Genomic DNA, 15,243 nt, shown 5'->3' with positions numbered 1-15,243 from the left:
ATATGTATAACTGAATCACTTTGCAGTATACCTGGAACTATCACAACATTGTTAATTTACCCCAATATAAAATAAAAGGTTAAAAAAAATCCAAAAATAAAATAAAATCAGTATATTAAAAATCACTTGTGTTTCCATATACTAGAAAAAATAGATAATAAAATGTTAAAACAATATAACTTTTAATAGCATTAAAAAACATCTAATACATAAGGAAAAAATTAATGAAAGATATGCAAGACCTATATTCAGAAAGCAAAAATATGTCATTGAGAATAATTAGAGAAGACCCAAGTAAATCAAGGTGTATGCCTTCTTCATGGATTTGAGGATTCAGTGTTTTAAAGATGATGATTCTTCCCATATTGAAGAAACTTTGTGGAAATTGAGAATTTAGTGAAACTGATTCTAAAATTTATGTCAAAATGTAAAGGAATAAGAATAAATTCAATATTGAAGAAAAAGGACAAATTTACACTATCAGATTCCAAAACATTTCTAAATAAGGTATAAAAAGTGTATTATTGCTTCAAGTGCAGACAAATGGATCAGTGGAACAGAATACAAATTTCAAAAACAGACACCAAAATTCTATGCCAGGTGTCATAGACTTCAGTGTGAAATAAAAAAAAAAAAAACTTTAAAAATATAACATAGGAGAATATGCCCAAGACTTTAGGATATGCAGATATTTTCTAAACATAACACAAGACACATAATGAAAGAGACTGCTGAATTGGACTTGATTAAAATTTAAATTTCTATTTAACAAATGGAAAAGCAAGTCACAGAATAGGAGATGATATTTGCAATATACATATATGACCAAAAAATTGTATCCAGAATATATTTGTAACTTCTACAAATCAATAAGAAAAAGACAGACTGTGCGATTTTTAAATAGGCAAATTATGTGTAGTCCTACTTCACAAAAGGGGACGTCCAAATGCCCAATAAGCATATGAAAGCTTGCTCCACATCGTTTGTCCCCCACCATAATGGCTAAATTTATGTCATTGCTGATACTCAGTGTTGGCAAAAATGTGGAGCAACTGGAACTGTCATATTCTGCTGGTGGGAGTTTAAGTTGATTCAGTCCCATTGGCTTCAGCTGCTCTTCACACTTAGAATCCTGGGAACTAAATAAATCCATTACTGGCTTGCTTACCTACACCAGGACCCTCTCAGAAACACAAATAAGTCAGTTATATAATGAAGGTAAACATACTTTTATGGACCCAGCAATTCCACTCAAATACATATTTAACACATATGCATAAATATGCCCCAAAAGATTTGTACAAGAAAGTTCATAGCAGTTTATTGACAATAGCTCTAAACTGGAAAAACTCAAAATATCTATTGACAATAGAATGGATAAATTAGGGTGTATTTGTATAATAGAAACTATGCAAAAAGAATAAACAAATGCTACATGTGCAAACATAATACTATACGATTCCATGTAACAAAATAAAACAAGCAAAGCTAAGCTATAATGACATGTCAGAATAATAGTTAACTTTGGTGGAGGAATACTGACTGGAAGGGAGCATGAGATAGGCTTCTGTGGTGTTGGTAATGCTCTAGATCTTGGGAGTGGTTGCATAGATGTATTCATTTATAAAAGTTCAGTGATCTGTAAATTTAAATTTGTACTCTTTCCTTGATATTTTATACTTTAATATGTTAAATTTGCCTCCCAAAAAACTTCAAGGTGACATAGACTTTTTCCCTGTGTTTTTCTCTAGAAGTTTTATAGTTTTACCTTTAATACTTAGACTTATGATCCATTTGAAGTTAATTTTGTAAGTGGTTTGAGACAGAGTGACATTGATTTTTTTCATACAGATATCAAGTTGTTATAGCATCATTTGTTAAAAGGACTTTCATTCCCATTGAATTGCCTTGGCACCTTTGTAGAAAATCAATTTACCATATACCTGAAGGTCTATTTCTGGATTCTTTACTCTGTTTCATTGATCTATGTCTATCCTTGTGCCAGTACTATACCATCGTGATTACTATAGCTTTATAGTAAGTCTTGAAATCAGATCAAGTCCTCCAAGTTTGTTTTTCTTGTTTTAAAATTACTTTGTCTTATATCGCCTACCAATAAATATTTCTTGAGTGAACAACTTTTTAAAAATTGGTTGGCTGGGCTTCCCTGGTGGCACAGTGATGAAGAATCCGCCTGCCATTGCAGGGGACATGGGTTCAAGCCCTGCTCAAGGAGGGCTTGAGCAACTAAGCCCTGTGTGCAACTAACTTAGTTGCCGTGGAGCAACTAAGCCCGTTTTGATGATACTAAGCCTCATGAGCTGTTGCCATGGAGCAACTTAGTTGCCGTGGAGCAACTAAGCCCGTGTGCTACAACTACTGAGTCTGTGCTCTAGAGCCCACGAGCCACAGCTACTGAGCCCGTGTGCTACAACTACTGAAGCCCTCGTGCCTAGCACCCATGCTTCACAACAAGGGAAGCCACCGCAATGAGAAACCCGCGCACTTCAAGGAAGAGTAGCCCCCGCTCACCACAACTAGAGAAAGCCCACATGCAGCAACGAAGGCCCAATGCAGCCAAAATAAATAAATAAATTTATTTATTTTTAAAATATTGCTTAGCTAATCTAGGTCACATTTTAAAATAAACTTTAGAATCAGCTCATCAACTTCTACAAAAATAACCCCACTAGAACGATGATTGGGATTGTGTTGCATCTATAGATCAATTAGAGGAGAATTGAGATATTAATAATATTGAATGTTCTAATTGATGAACACAGTGTATTTCACCATTTATTTAGGCCTTTCATTTCTCTCAGAAATGTTCTGCACTTTTCAGAAAAGAGGTCTGTATATATTTTGTTAAATTTATTCCTAGGTATTTCACATTTTGTAGTAATATTGTAAATGGAATCTTTTTTTTTTTTATTTCCAACTGTTTGCTACCAGCACGTAAAAATATAATTGACTTTTGTATATTGACCTTGTACCTCTTGATCTTGCTAAATTCATTATTTCTAGGAGTTGTTTTCTAGCATTTTATAATCATTTATAGCATTTTTATATCATCTGCAAATAGAGATGCATTACTCCTTTCTGATTTTTATGCTTTGCATTTATTTTTCTTTTTTTATTGCAATGACCAAGACCTCCATTTCAAGGTTGAATAGGGTATCCTTACACAACAAGGACCTACTGTATAGGACAGGGAACTATATTCAATATCTTGTAGTAACTTATTGTGGAAAAGAACCTGAAAAAAAAATATATATATATGTATAACTGAATCACTTTGCTGTACACCTGAAAATAACACAACATTGTAAATCAACTATACTTCAAAAAGTTTTTGAAACGTATATTTTACTTGGTCCTGAACTTTAGAAGGAAAACATTTAACATTTCACCATCGATTATGTTCATGATTCAGATGTTAACTGAATCATGAATTGGTATTTAGATTTGTCTAACACTTTTTCTGCATCTATTAAAATGACATGTTATTTTTATTTTCTATTCCATTACTATGGTGAATACTGATTGATTTTCAAATGTTATATCAACTTTGCATTCCAGGGTAAAACCCTACTTTATCATGATATATTATCCTTTTTACATATTGTTGGATTTGATTTACTAATATTTTATTAAGAATTTTTGAGTCTATGCTCATGAAGTATACTAGTCTATACTTTTATTTTTTATAATACATTTTTCTGGTTTGTGGTTACATTGGTCACATAAAACAAACTGGTAATTTCCTTTTCTCCTCTATTTCTGAAAGAATTTATGCAAGATTGGCATTATTTCTTCCTAAAATATTTGATTATTTACCATTGAAATTGGGGTTTTCTTCATCAAAATGTTTCTAGTTTAAAAATCAATTTCTTTAATAGATACAGGGCTATTCAGGTATTGTCTCATCTTTGCCAATTTTAGTGTTTAGTGTTTCCAGGAACTTTTTTCCATTTCATATAATTTATCAAATTTACTGGCAAAACGTTTTAATAATATCTTTTATTATTATTTTACTGTTTGTAGGATCTGTGGTGGTAACTCCTGTATCATTTTTATTATTGGTAATATGTTATTTCTTTCCATTGATTAGTTCTTCTAAGGTTTGACTAACTGTCCTAATCTTTTCAGCATGATTAGTAAATAATGTAAAAATCAGCTTTTACATTTATTAATTTTCCCTAGTGTTTGGTGTTTTCTATTACATTGATTTCTGCTCTTAGCTTTATTTCCTGGCTTCTACACTTTTGGGGTTTACTTTGCTCTTTTTTAAAGCTTATTAAGGTGGAATCTCAGATAATTGATCTTAAAACTTTCTTCTATTTAATATAAGAATTTAAAGCTATAAATTTTTTATCTGAACACTACCATAGTTGCATCCGTCCTAAAATGGATATCTTGTATTTTCATTGTCATTCAGTTTGAAATATTTTTCCAATTTCTTACTTAACCCATAGTAAGACCTATGGATTACTTAGAAGTTTTTTCTTTAACTTCTAAATATTTGAGGTTTTTCAACTGTTATGAACTGAACGTTTGTGTCCCCCCAAAATTCATATGATGAAGACCTAACATGCCAGTGTAGTTGTATTTGAAGATGGAGCCTCTAAGGTGGTAATTAAGGTTAAATAAGATCATAAGGGTCTTATGGGAATTAATGTCCTTATAAGAGGAAACATCAGAGTTCCCTCTCTCTCTCTCTTTCTCTCCCTCTCCCTCTCTCTTCCCCTACTCATAAACCCACCAAGGAAAGACCATGTGAAAGCATAGCAAGAAAGTGGCTGTCTACAAGCCAGGAAGAAGTCACTCACCAGAAACCAAATTTGGGTGCCTTGATCTTAGACTTCCAGCCTCCAGAACTGTGAGACAATTAACTTATGTTCTTCAGGCTACCTATGCTGTGGTATTTTTATTTCAAAGTTACAATAATGCTAGTTTTTATAACTGTTCATATACTTTCCTTTACCAAATATCTTTATTTCTTCATACAGCTTTAAGTTACTGTTTAGTTTCCTTTCATTTCAACTTGAAAGATTTCTTGCATGACAGGTACAGTGGTAATAAACTCCCTTAGCTTTTGGTTTTCTAAGACTATATCAATTTTTCCCTCATTTTTGAAGGACAGTTTTGCCAGATATAGGATTTTAGATTGATAGTTATTTCCCCCTTCAGCACTTTGAATATATAGGCTGTGGTATTTTGTTGTAGCAGCCTGAGCAGCCTAATACACCAAGATGCCTGTTTCATGGTTCCTAATTTAATCCTGTTGTACTCAAATAACATATTCTACATGATTATGATTTTTCATTAGATTTTTTAAAAAATTAGTCAACAGGCTTCCCTGGTGGCTCAGTGGTTGAGAGTCCACCTGCCGATGCAAGGGACACGGGTTCGTGCCCCAGTCCGGGAAGTTCCCACATGCCGCGGAGCAGCTGGGCCTGTGAGCCATGGCTGCTGAGCCTGCGCGTCCAGAACCCGTGCTCTGCAATGGGAGAGGCCACAACAGTGAGAGGCCCGCATACCACAAAAAAAAAAAAAAAAAAAAAAAATTAGTCAACATCTTTGAGTCAATATTCATTATTCAACATGAATTTGAAAAGAAATTTGAAAATTTTAGAAGTACAATTGAAGAGCACAAATCTGTTAGGTGTTGTGTTCTGTCAATATCAATTAAAATAGTTGATGGTTTAGTTCACATCAACTATGGTGACAAATGCTTTTAAGAAGTTTCTAATATTTTAGGTAGTGACAAAAAATAATTGATTTTGCTCTAGTTATTTCATGTGTGTGTATAAGAACTCAGTTTCATATTGACTGCCAATTCTTAGGTTGACATGTTAGACTGAATCCAAGTCACGCATTGGAAAATTGAATCCTCTCGCATCTCATGTCTGAGCACTTTTTCTCTTCCTCGACAAGCATTTAGAAATCAATGTGGATTGGAACCAAGATGGCGGAAGAAGGACATGCTCTCACTCCCTCTTGTAAGAACACCAGAATCACAACTAGCTGCTGGACAGTCATTGACAGGAAGACACAGGAACTCACCAAAAAAGATACCCCAAAGACAAAGGAGAAGCCACAATGAGATGGTAGGAGTGGCTCAATCATAGCAAAATCAAATCCCATAACTGCTGGGTGGGTGACTCACAGACTGGATAATACTTATACCACAGAAGTCCACCCACTGGAGTGAAGGTTCTGAGTCTGACATCACGCTTCCCAACCTGGGTTGGGAAGGCTAGTGGGATTTGATTGCAGGACTTCGACAGAACTGGGGGAAACAGAGACTCCACTCTTGGAGGGCAGACACAAAGTAGTGTGCGCGTTGGGACCCAGGGGAAGGAGCAGTGACCCCATAGGAGACTGAACCAGACCTACCTGCTAGTGTTGGAGGGTCTCCTGCAGAGGCGGGGCGTGGCTGTGGCTCACCGTGGGGACGGGAAAACTGGCAGTGGAAGTTTTGGGAGGTACTCCTTGGTGTGAGCCCTCCCAGAGTCTGCCATGAGCCCCACCAAAGAGCCCAGGTAGGCTCCAGTGTTGGGTTGCCTCAGGCCAAACAAACAACAGGGAGGGAACCCAGCCCCACACATCAGCAGTCAAGCAGACTAAAGCTTTACTGAGCTCTGCCCACCAGAGCAACACCCAGCTCTACCCACCACTACTCGCTCCAATCAGGAAACCTGCACAAGCCTCTTAGATAGCGTCATCCACCAGAGGGCAGAGAGCAGAAGCAAGAAGAGCTACAATCCTGCAGCCTGTGGAACAAAAACCACATTCACAGAAAGATAGACAAGATGAAAAGGCAGAGGGCTATGTACCAGATGAAGGAACAAGATAAAACCCCAGGAAAACAATGAAATGAAGTGGAGATAGGCAACCTTCCAGAAAAAGAATTCAGAATAATGAGAGTGAAGAGGATCCAGGACCTCGGAAAAACAATGGAGGCAAAGATCAAGAAGATGCAAGAAATTTTTAACAAAGACCTAGAAGAATTAAAGAACAAACAAACAGATGAGCAATACAATAACTGAAATGAAAACTACACTAGAAGGAATCAAGAACAGAATAACTGAGGCAGAAGAACAGATAAGTGACCCGGAAGACAGAATGGTGGAATTCGCTGCTGCAGAACAGAATAAAGAAAAAAGAATGAAAAGAAATGAAGACATCCTAAGAGACCTCTGGGACAACATTAAACGTAACAACATTAGCATTACAGGGGTCCCAGAAGAAGAGAGAGAGAAAGGACCCGAGAAAATATTTGAAGAGATTATAATCAAAAACTTCCCTATCATGGGGAAGGAAATAGCCACCCAAGTCCAGGAAGCACAGAGGGTCCCATACAGGATAAACCCAAAGAGAAACACGCCAAGACACATAGTAATCAAATTGGCAAAAATTAAAGACAAAGAAAAATTATTGAAAGCAGCAAGGGAAAAACGACAAGTAACGTACAAGGGAACTCCCATAAGGTTAACAGCTGATTTCTCAGCAGAAACTCTACAAGCCAGAAGAGAGTGGCATGATATATTTAAAGTGATAAAAGGGAAGCACCTACAACCAAGATTACTCTACCCAGCAAGGATCTCATTCAGATTCAATGGGGAAATCAAAAGCTTAACAGACAAGCAAAAGCTAAGAGAATTCAGCACAACCAAACCAGCTCTACAACAAATGCTAAAGGAACTTCTCTTAGTGGGAGACACAAGAGAAGAAAAGGACCTACAAAAATAAACCCAAAGCAATTAAGAAAATTGTCATAGGAACATACATATCGATAATTACCTTAAACGTGAATGGATTAAATGCTCCAACCAAAAGACACAGGCTTGCTGAATGGATACAAAAACAAGACCCATATATATGCTGTCTTCAAGAGACCCACTTCAAACCTAGGGACACATACAGACTGAGAGTGAGGGGATGGAAAAAGATATTCCATGCAGAGGGAAATCAAAAGAAAGCTGGAGTAGCAATACTCATACCAGATAAAATAGACTTTAAAAAAAAAAGGTTACAAGAGAGAAGGAAGGACACTACATAATGATCAAGGGATCAATCCAAGAAGAACATATAACAATTATAAATATATATGCACACAACAAAGGAGAACCTCAATACATAAGGCAACTGCTAACAGATATAAAAGAGGAAGTCAACAGTAAGACAATAATAGTGGGGGACTTTAACACCTCACTTACACCAATGGACAGATCATCCAAAATGAAAATAAATAAGGAAACAGAAGCTTTAAATGACACAATAGACCAGATAGATTTAATTGATATTTATAGGCCATTCCATCCAAAAACTGCAGATTACGCTTTCTTATCAAGTGCTCACAGAACATTCTGCAGGATAGATCACATCTTGGGTCACAAATCAAGCCTCAGTAAATTTAAGAAAAGTGAAATCATATCAAGCACGTTTTCTGACCATAATGCTATGAGATTAGAAATGAATTACAGGGGAAAAATACGTATAAAACACAAACACGTGGATCCTAAACACGGCATTACTAACTAACCAAGAGATCACTGAAGAAATAAAAAAATACCTAGAGACAAATGACAATGAAAACACGACAATCCAAAACCTATGGGATGCAGCAAAAGCAGTTCTAAGAGGGAAGTTTATAGCTATACAAGCCTACCTCAAGAAATAAGAAAAATCTCAAATAAATAATCTAACCTTACACCTAAAGGAACTAGAGAAAGAAGAACAAACAAAACCCAAAGTTAGCAGAAGGAAAGAAATCATAAAGATCAGAGTGGAAATAAATGAAATAGAAACAAAGAAAACAATAGCAAAGATCAATGAAACTAAAAGTTCTTTGAGAAGATAAGCAAAATTGATAAACCATTAGCCAGACTCATCAAGAAAAAGAGGGAGAGGACTCAAATCAATAAAATTAGAAATGAAAAAGGAGAACTTACAACAGACACCGCAGAAATACGAAGCATCCTAAGAGACTACTACAAGCAACTCTATGCCAATAAAATGGACAACCTGGAAGAAATGGACAAATTCTTAGAAAGGTATAACCTTCCAAGACTGATCCTGGAAGAAATAGAAAATATGAACAGACCAATCACAAGCACTGAAATTGAAACTGTGATTAAAAATCTTCAACAAACAAAAGTTCAGGACCAGATCGCTTCACAGGTGAATTCTATCAAACATTTAGAGAAGAGCTAACACCCAGGCTTCTCAAACTATTCCAAAAAAAATGCAGAGGAAGGAACACTCCCAAACTCATTGTATGAGGCCACTATCACCCTGATATCAAAACCAGACAAATATACTACAAAAAAAGAAAATTACAGACCAATATCACCGATGAATATAGATGCAAAAATCCTCAACAAAATACTAGCAAACAGAATCTAACAACACATTAAAAGGATCATACACCATGATCAAGTGGGATTTATCCCAGGGATGCAAGGATTCTTCAATATTTGGAAATCAATCAATGTGATACACATATTAACAAATTGGAGAATAAAAACCACATGATCGGGCTTCCCTGGTGGTGCAGTGGTTGAGAGTCCGCCTGCCGATGCAGGGGACATGGGTTCGTGCCCTGGTCCGGGAAGATCCCACATGCCGCAGAGCGGCTGGGCCCATGAGCCATGGCCGCTGAGCCTGCGCGTCTGGAGCCTGTGCTCCGCAACAGGAGAGGCCACAACAATGAGAGGCCCGCGTACAGAAAAAAAAAAAAAAAAAAAACCACATGATCATCTCAAAAGATGCAGAAAAAGCTTTTGACAAAATTCAACACCCATTTATGATAAAAACTCTCCAGAAAGTGGGCATAGAGGGAAACTACCTCAACATAATAAAGGCCATATACGACAAACCCACAGTAAACATCATTCTCAATGGTGAAAAACTGAAACCATTTCCTCTAAGATCAGGAACAAGACAAGGATGTCCACTCTCACCACTATTATTCACCATAGTTTTGGAAGTCCTAGTTTCAGCAATCAGAGAAGAAAAAGAAGTAAAAGGAATACAAATTGGAAGAGAAGAAGTAAAACTGTCACTGTTTGCAGATGACATGATACTATACATAGAGAATCCTAAAGATGCCACCAGAAAACTACTAGAGCTAATCAATGAATTTGGTAAAGTTGCAGGATACAAAATTAATGCACAGAAATCTCTTGCATTCCTATACACTAATGATGAAAAATCTGAAATAGAAATTAAGGAAACACTCCCATTTACCATTGCAACAAAAAGAATAAAATATCTAGGAATAAGCCTACGTAGGGAGACAAAAGACCTGTATGCAGAAAACTATAAGACACTGATGAAAGAAATTAAAGATGATACCAACAGATGGAGACATATACCATGTTCTTGGATTGGAAGAATCAATACTGTGAAAATGACTCTACTACCCAAAGCAATCTACAGATTCAATGCAATCCCTATCAAATTACCAATGGCATTTTTTACAGAACTAGAACAAAAAATCTTAAAATTTGTATGGAGACACAAAAGCCCCCGAATAGCCAAAGCAGTCTTGAGGGAAAAAAATGGAGCTGGAGGATTCAGACTCCCTGACTATACTACAAAGCTACAGTAATCAAGACAGTATGGTACTGGCACAAAAACAGAAACATAGATCAATGGAACAACATAGAAAGCCCAGAGATAAACTCACACACCTGTGGTCAACTAACCTATGACAAAGGAGGCAAGGATATACAGTGGAGAAAAGACAGCCTCTTCAGTAAGTGGTGCTGGGAAAACTGGACAGCTACATGTAAAAGAATGAAATTAGAATACTCCCTAACACCATACACAAAAGTAAACTCAAAATGGATTGGAGACCTAAATTTAAGACCGGACACTCTAAAACTCTTAGAGGAAAACATAGGAAGAACACTCTTTGACATAAATCACAGCAATATCCTTTTTGATGCACCTCCTAGAGTAATGGAAATAAAAACAAAAATAAACAAATGGGACCTAATGAAACTTCAAAGCTTTTGCACAGCAAAGGAAACCATAAACAAGACGAAAAGACAACCCTCAGAATGGTAGAAAATACTTGCAAATGAATCAACGGACAAAGGATTAATCTCCAAAATATATAAACAGCTCATGCAGCTCAATATTAAAAGAACAAACAACCCAATCCAAAAATGGGCAGAAGACCTAAATAGACATTTCTCCAAAGAAGACATACAGATGGCCAAGCAACACATGAAAAGCTGCTCAACATCACTAATTATTAGAGAAATGTAAATCAAAACTACAATGAGGTATCACCTCACACCAGTTAGAATGGGCTTCATCAGAAAATCTAGAAACAACGAATGTTGGAGAGGGTGTGGAGAAAGGGGAACCCTCTTGCACTGTTGGTGGGAATGGAAACTGATACAGCCACTATGGAGAACAGTATGGAGGTTCCTTAAAAAGTAAAAATGTAATTACCATATGATCCAGCAATCCCACTACTGGGCATATACCCAGAGAAAAGCACAATTCAAAAAGACACATGCACCCCAATGTTCATTGCAGCACTCTTTAGAATAGCCAGGTCATGGAAGCAACCTAAATGCCCATCAACAGACAAGTGGATAATGAAGATGTGGTACATATATACAGTGGAATATTAGCCATAAAAAGGAACGAAATTGGGTCATTTGTTGAGACGTGGATGGATCTAGAGACTGTCATACAGAGTGAAGTAAGTCAGAAAGAGAAAAACAAATATTGTATATTAACACATGTATGTGGAACCTAGAAGAATGGTACAGATGAACCAGTTTGCAGAGCAGAAATTGAGACACAGATGTAGAGAACAAACGTATGGACACCAAGGGGGGAAAGCCGCGAGGGTGTGTGTGTGATGAATTGAGAGATTGGGATTGACATGTATACACTGATGTGTTTAAAATTGATAACTATTAAGAACCTGCTGTATATAAAAAAAAATACAAAAAAAAAAGAAATCAATGTGCTAGCTTTGCTTTCTGCTGACAGGCAGTAGTGACACTGCAAGTATAGATTTTGGCTGATAGCAGCTTAAAATCAACATCTTAATAATGACAATACTTTAAAACATAAAGTTTAAATAGAAGTTATGCTACAACAGTGAAATGACAGAAGCTAGTATTCCTTTTTGGGGGCAAAACACTTCCACAGCATTTTCTATTTATTTTAAGGGTCAACACTGACTGTCCCTGGGTAGAAAATTGAGACAATTGTTTGGATAAGTTAGTTCTTCCTTCATCCACTTTTCCTGCTGATCCCCCAGTTTCCAAAATAAAACAAACAAAATAAAACAAAGAACAACCAATTTAGTCATAGTTATTCAGAAAGTTCAGACCAAAGGGCGTCATTTGGTTTGAATTATATGGTTTGCTTTCCCCAGATAATCATTCTACCTTGCCTATGTATAGATACTCTCTTAAGGTTGCTGTCATGGAAAAGCAATTGAGTACATTTTGCAGAAGCTAAGATGACTCAACTCACTTACTTAAAGTCACATTGGACTTTAGCTCATCTTGCATTTAAAGCCACGTTTATAAAAATACCAGTGGGTACAAAAGTGCTAATAACATCTGTGATCCAAAGTTGGGTCTGGGTATTTATTTACTTTTGCTTGCAGATTATGGTTTACATACTTATGCAGTGCTCTAGAGGTTATCGGAAGACAGAATCCCTGATATAGGATTCGTATTTCACATCTTGGGCAAGGCCCTTAATCTAATACATATACCTAAATTCTCTCATTTTTACACATACTTAAATTCTCTCACTTTTTTAAATGAAATTATTTCACTTTACATATCTAAACATTATTATATTTACACTTGTCCACTGATTTGAAATTCTGAAACTGTAAGAAGTGTAATTTCTAAAAAGATCTAAGGTATAAAATTCTTTCACTATGCTTCAAAACATATGGAAAAGTTAAGGAGACTTTTGCTTGAATTCTTAAACTCCAAGTAGAAATCCTTGAATGATGATAGCTACCACTTACAGAGCATTTATCAAGGCTAGGTCCTGTTCAGACTGTTCTACATGTATTAATTCGTTGAAAATTCACAATTCTAAGAAGTAGGTCTTATTATTATGCCCAGTGCACAACTGAGGGAAACAAGGCACAGAGAAATTAATTGACTCACCCAAGAAATCTCATGTAGTAAGTGGTAGAGTTAAAATTTAAACTCTGACAGTCAGACTGTGACTCCATACTCTTATCTATTATATGCTATACCCCTTCTGTTGCCATGACTCTTTATAATGACATAACTTGTGTTTTGACTTTCTCCTCAATAAATACCTGATACATGAATCTGAATAGAATCCTTAATATTGTATTTGAGAAAAAATAGAGTTGTGTTTTCTGAGAATAACCACAAGGTATGAAGAATATTGATTTCAAAAATAATACTTAATATTTCTGCCTTTTTTTTTTTTTTTTTTTTTTGGTGATACGTGGGCCTCTCACTGTTGTGGCCTCTTCCGTTGCGGAGCGCAGGCTCCGGACGCGCAGGCTCAGTGGCCATGGCTCACGGGACCAGCCGCTCCGCGGCATGTGGGATCTTCCCGGGCCGGGGCACGAAACCGTGTCCCCTGCATCGGCAGGCGGGCTCTCAACCACTGCACCACCAGGGAAGCCCAACATTTCTGCTTTAGTTTGAGGAATCACTGGCACCAGTCTTAAAACCATATGACCATAAGGTTTATCAGAATAAGCCAGAACAAACTTATAAAATGCATCCTGGACCTCCTGCACATGTTTTTAAGCAATCAAGTCAATTTCCTGGCCAGATTTCCTTCTGGACAATATTTTGCACCACAAAACTAGCTCTAACTTCCAAACTACGCAGTGGACCAGAATATGAAGTTGGAGACATGGTCTTTGTATTAGTTACTGAAAAAATAAAATGCTGAGGTCATCCCTGATACCCGCTAAATTCACTGGCCCTACAAAGACATTGGACACGCTCAATTTGGCAGCCATTACACAGGTTTGGGAGGCCAAAAATTGCAAGAATATTTTAAAGTCTCTACAGTGTTATATTTGGTCCCATAAAATGTGAAAGAACTTTGAAAAACATAATATTCAAATATAAAATAGTGTTTTTACCATCATCAGAATCTGTAGGCTTCTCTATGCTCCAACACCAATGGATTAAAATCTGAGAGTATACAATTCTGCTTTCATCCATCTAAATGCTCTTCCGGAAAGGAAAGGCAACTCAATCTTTCCACAGTCTCCTTGCAGGCATCTGTGCATAATCTCAGCTGCTCTGCTGAAGGCTGTAACCACTGCTTGCAGTGGCACTGCTAGTCCTTCTCCCCTTCTGCGGAGCTCCACCCTCCCATCATGTCCCTCTCCACACCTCCTCCTCACCCCACTTGTATTCATTGACTTTGTCTTGTCACTCACGCCCCCAGCCCTCACTCAGAGCAGTGCATCCATGACTGACGATTTATAGAGGCACTCGGCCCACACGCAGGATGTGATGCCCGCGGGATGTGATCTTCATCCTACTTCTGAAAGTCAGCACTTCCTGGGATGATTCTCCGAAAATTGATAACAGGTTTTCTTCTAGAAAATTGCAGGGCAAGTTGAGCTCAATCTATTTCAAGAAAATGCCCTTGAAGTTTCAATTTTTAAAAAGCTGAAAGGTTACATTTCTGGCACTGCAAGTTATACATATCTTCAAAACTATGTCCTTGAGGTCATAATATGAGATATTTTATACTACTTATGCTTGGAAATATACATCAGGAATATGAATGAGATCAGGCACAACTTTGCAATTAGTTTAGAGCTATGAGAAACATGGTTCCACAGAAAACCTAGGTTCTGTATCAGATTGTACCAGGTAACCTTTTCAAATGTAATATAGAATTGTACTATGTGGCCTAATTCCTTCATCAGATTCTGGGTTTCACACTGACCAAAGGGAAAGAAGGAACATAAAATCTAATATTCAAAACAGAATTAAAAGCTACAATATTCCAGCCAGGTGATAGCCTAGCCTCTGTTTGATTACCTCTAATGATCAAATACCAAAGCAAAAATCTAATCTACATCTTAGGTTAAGCTAAAATATGCCTCCTCTGATGGCTACCCTTTGTCTGTGTTTTGCTTTCCAGAGCAATGTATAAGAATGCTACCTCCTTTTACATATTTGAAGACAGCTAGCTAGCTATTGTGTGCCCTTATCATCTGCTGTTCTC

At 36.8% G+C, this 15,243-nt stretch overlaps 1 protein-coding gene across 3 annotated transcripts in view; it reads left to right on the top strand.

Moving 5' to 3' along the window:
• The window catches only part of RNF125 (ring finger protein 125), a 108,734-nt gene that overhangs the window by 19,167 nt on the left and 74,324 nt on the right, over window positions 1-15,243 (top strand). The window contains exon 1 of one of the 3 annotated variants that reach the window (XM_079941861.1): window positions 4,844-4,879. The exons of the other annotated variants lie outside the window; for them this stretch is intronic. The gene's annotated coding sequence lies outside the window, so the exon portion shown is untranslated. Of the gene's footprint in view, window positions 1-4,843; window positions 4,880-15,243 lie in introns of those variants that run through there. 3 annotated transcript variants of the gene reach the window in all.

The sequence above is a fragment of the Stenella coeruleoalba genome, assembly GCF_951394435.1.
Source record: "Stenella coeruleoalba genome assembly, chromosome: 14".
NCBI classification, from domain to species: domain Eukaryota; kingdom Metazoa; phylum Chordata; class Mammalia; order Artiodactyla; family Delphinidae; genus Stenella; species Stenella coeruleoalba.
Note: the sequence above shows the minus strand (reverse complement) of the source record. Positions and strands in the feature narration are given on the sequence as shown.